Source organism: Eptesicus fuscus, chromosome 13 (assembly GCF_027574615.1).
Source record: "Eptesicus fuscus isolate TK198812 chromosome 13, DD_ASM_mEF_20220401, whole genome shotgun sequence".
In the NCBI taxonomy this organism is placed as follows: domain Eukaryota; kingdom Metazoa; phylum Chordata; class Mammalia; order Chiroptera; family Vespertilionidae; genus Eptesicus; species Eptesicus fuscus.
In genome coordinates, this window is record NC_072485.1 from 33,150,309 (window position 1) to 33,154,921 (window position 4,613).

General features: G+C 43.0%; 1 pseudogene; it reads right to left on the minus strand.

The window, feature by feature from the left end:
* Positions 1–1,875: 1,875 nt before the first annotated feature.
* Positions 1,876–3,767, minus strand: LOC129151177 (heat shock cognate 71 kDa protein-like; annotated as a pseudogene).
* Positions 3,768–4,613: the final 846 nt, after the last annotated feature.

Below are 4,613 nucleotides of genomic sequence, written 5' to 3' on the forward strand. Positions count from 1 at the left end.
TACAGGTTAAGTAATATAATGCAAACATCCAGGAAGAGACTTCCCAGCTCAGAATCCTACTAAACAGGTCTATTAGTTACCATAATTATTTTACTCTACAGTTCTACCCACCTTTCCCTCCTTTGTCCTTTTTTCATCCCACTTTCCTATCAAGAAGCATAGCTCGCTCCCAGCTGGTATGCCTTAGTGGTTGAGCATTGACCCATGCATCAAGAGATCTCTGGTTCAATTCCCTGTCAGGCCAGATGCCAGATTTCAGGCTTGATCCCTAGTTGGGGGTGTGCAGGAGGCAGCAGATCAATGTTTCTCTCTCATCAGTGTTTCTGTCTTTCCCTCCCTCTCTCTCTCAAAACAAAAAACACCATAAAAGAAAATAAAAGCACAGCTCTCTTCATCCACACCTCCTCTTTGCAATAGAACCTTTCACAGAACACTAATGTCCTTTTTTCAAACTGCCTCCTCCTCCAACTTTGAGACTTACCTCCTCTATAGGCAGGGGCTCCAGACTTACCTTTGCTCTGCTGTGGAGCTGAGTCTCCCCTGATCTGTGGTAGCTCTGGTAAGAGACTTTTCTCTCAGGAGCTCAGGGCTATGAGGTGGAGGTGGTGTGGGTTAAAGGAAGGAAGTGAAGAGTTGCTAAAAGGAAAGGAACTTCAAGAGACTGAGATGTGTTCTTTTATGGACTTTGGACCAGGGCTGGGACTGTATGTATGGCATATAAAGGGTGGACACAAGTACTAAGTTTCACAAAGCAATATTACAAGGGCCTTTTATCTCTACTTTAGACTGTGAAATTGACAACCAGACATGTAACTTGGTAAAAGTCCTGAAAAAAAGCACATAACTGCACAGATAGCCTATAAATTAATGATTAACATAAAAAACTGAATCAGAAATACTGTCTGGCAATCACATTCATTTCCTTGAACATGCTTCACATTTTACACATTTTTTTTTATTCTCAAACCTCCTCCCTCACTTTGCTAAGTCTTCTCAGCTGCCTCTTTTTATTGACCAAAAGAAGCCATTGTACAGAAATGTTTTCATCTCCTGTACATCAGATCTATATACTTATACTAACTCTCTCTAAAACAAAGCCCAACTTCATTTGTCAGTAATTTCTCCTTTTCTGTTGTAATGTTCTGCTTTCTATCTCTATGCCCTGGGCCTTCCTATCATTTTGTGAACTCATAATTTGTGTATTGAATCTTGGTTTGCTTGAACTTTCTAGAGATGTTTCTGTTTTCTAGACTTTATGCTGACTGATACACTAAAGTCCCAGTTTTATTATCTGTTAAATGGGTTTAATAATAATAATACCTACAGCATTTGGGAAAGATGGATCCCTGCTTAGGTCCCACACTTTAGAAGTCTCACATATAATAAATAATACAAAATGCATTTATTAAAGAAAATGTAGAAAGCACTGACACTTGGTAATCAGTGCTCAGTCTGACAGGTCCCCTGAAACATCTGCTCTCATAATTAACACTATTCAGGCCCAGGGAAACATACCTGCATAGCTTAGTCCTATATCCTTACAACAAAACTGTATCTGAATGCAGTAAAACTTTGTGGTTTGTATTGTGGGGGGTGTTTTGGTGCCAATTTCAAATAGAGTTTGATTTAAGACTGTGTTTTGCCCTTACACTACAGTGCCTAGAAAGTGCAAGCTTATTTCCTCTCTCTGTGCACATGCTCCATATTCAAGTGTTGAGTTTGAAAGTTATTTACTATAGCAGCTCAGCTGTAAAACTACCATGGAATTTGCTACAAATTTGGGTCGTTCAATATTTTATATAGAACACCTAAATGCATGTTCAGGTTGCCTTGATCCACCTGTTCATTGATGGGCCTAGAAGAGGAATTTCATCGCTAGGGAGTCCCAGGCATTCCTCCTGGTTTACCTCCTGCACTCTGGAACATCTTGGGAAGGATAGGTCTGCAGACTTTCTCCTGCTCTTTCTGCTGATGTTCAAATTCTTCCTTCTCTGCAGTCTGATTCTTACCAAGCCAGGTGATAACTTCATTACATTTGTCAAGAATCTTATATTTGTCCTCATCATTGAGCTGAACTTGAAGTTTCTCATCTTTGGCGATCACCTCTATATTGACTGCAAAGAGTATAAGTGAATTTTGGAAGATGTCTTGTCCCACTGCTTCTCCTCTTCAGCTTTGTACTTCTCTCTCAGCTTCTTGGACCATATGTTTGCTGTCTTCCTTGGTCAAACAGTTCTCCTGGTTAGTGATGGTAATCTTGTTTTCTTTTCCTGTATTCTAATCCACAGCAAAGACATTGAAGGTGTCATTAGCATCAATATCAAAAGTGACCTCAATCTGAGGAACACCACAGAGTACAGGTGGTGTTTCTGTGAGTACATACTTGCCAGGTAGGTTGTTATCCTTGGTTAACAACCAAGGATACACTGTTCTTCGTAATATTTCCCTGAACTGGGCAGGGCAGAGCCCCTTATAGGCACATCAGTGGGGTCTGCCTGAAGCCAGGAGTTTCTATCAGCTCTTCTGTGATGGGGAAGCACTAGTAAGATTCCTGGGAAAGGAGGGGGAATGGCCCCTCCCCAAAGCCAGTCACTGATGTCCTTTGCCCAGATCTATAGGCCTGATCTCTGCTGCTGACTCCTCAGCAGGAGTTAAGTAAGATATAGGGGGGGGGGGCAGCAGGATTCCAGAGAGTGGAATGAGCTACTAGTATATTCCAGAGGGCAGAGTAGTTGCTTTTCCCCAGGCTGCTGCTGGGAGGGGCCTGTGCCTCTCAGGAAAAATGGCTGTTGTGTTATTGGGTGGGGGAGACTGAGCACAGGTATTTTGGCAGCCACTCTCCCATGTCTCTCCTCAATGGCTCTCACCCCAGACTCTCCTCAGGTGACTCTGGTCCACACTGCCCTCCCTCCACAGAAGCCCAGAGTGATTGGCTGCAAAATAAAATCATGTAGTCTGGTCCTTTAAAAAAAAGTGGTGTTGTCTGGCAGGCTTTGTATTTCCCTGGCCAATAGAGGCCCCGTGGTAGCATTTCACCTCTGGATGAGGCTTATAGTGGGTGGCTGTTCCCACCTCTGGTGCTCCAGGATGGGGATAACAGCCTGGGGTTCAGGCCTCATTCCTCTCATGGGGAAACCCCCAACTCTACGCTCCAAAGCCCTCAACCCTCCCACTCTCCAACCCCCACCACATATCCTCTCCCCTCAATTCCCTCCCCATCTCCAACCTCCTCCACCATAGGAGATATACCTCCGCACCTTGCCCTGCCACCTGTGGGAGCAGGGCCAGCCCTGGTGTGACTCAGCCCTTCCTGGCAGTCTCTAGGTGGTTTCTGCTCATCCTTGTTCAATAGTCTTTTTAGCTGGTCTTCATTTGGAAATTCAGGGTGAATGTTGCCCAGTTTAGTTGTATTTCTAGTTTGATTCTGGAGGAGGTGCAAGATACTCTGCCACCATCTTGAAACTCCCCTCTTGAGCTCTTATCAATCATTTGGCTCTGTTTGGTGGTATAATATTTGGACTTATTTTAGTGTCACATATCAACATTTTTCTGATCCATAAATTGTACTGGACACACAAGTGTTTCCCTGCCTAAGTCTCCATTCCCTTCATTCTAGGGCCTCCTTCTGCCTGAATTTTTGCAGGAGGGAAGAAACAGGATCATGTAAACTTAAGGAGGGTCCAGAGGAGACAGAAAAATCTCTATCAGGAATGGGATATTGGGCTAGCACATAAAGTCATTAGTACTTAATTGGCTTTTACCTTCATGGTGATCACAGGCTAGTAGAGGGGTCAGCTTTCAAAGGGAATAGTTCCAATGTAGTTAGTTCAATGTCATAATAGATTTTATCTAAAAAAACCCCCACAACAACCCCATAAAGGAAGGAGAGAGTAATTGTTGGGCTAAAAGCTCCATGAGGGAAAGGGCCCTGTCTATCTTGGTCACAATGCCTAAAATATAACATTAGTTAATGTACTAGAAGCCCTGTGCATGAATTCATGAACTGGTGGGCTCCCTCGGCCTGGCCTGAATCCTCTCACAATCCGGGACTCCTCAGGGGATGTTGGAGAGCCAGTTTCAGCCTGATCCCCATAGGCCAGGTGGAGGGACCCCACTGGTGCATGATAAGGACCGTTGGAGGGCTCCAGGGTGTGTCTGGCCTGTCTTGCCCACTCCCCATCGGCCAGACCTCAGCAGCAAGCAAACCTACCTGTCATAGCGAATGGGCAAATGAATGGTCAGACACTTAGCATATTAGGTTTCTATTATATAGGATACTTATTTAATTGAATGGATTCATTCATATTTAGTATATCCAATTGTTTGATTCATTCAATTATTTAATCACTCAGTCCTTTATTCACTACTTAAGTACTTATAGGTAATAAGGCAATGATTTCTCATTGAATTTAAATGTAAAATTATCCTTAAATAACATTAGGAAGAATTTTGATTAAATATAAGTGAGAGTTATGATCTTGAACACGCTTTGTGCTGATTCCTCTCAAGGTACATAGTATCATTCTCCATTGGCAGAAAATAAAATTAAAGTTTATAGAGCTGAATTAACTTGCTCAGTTTATATAATGGGATTCAAACCCAGATCTGTCTGC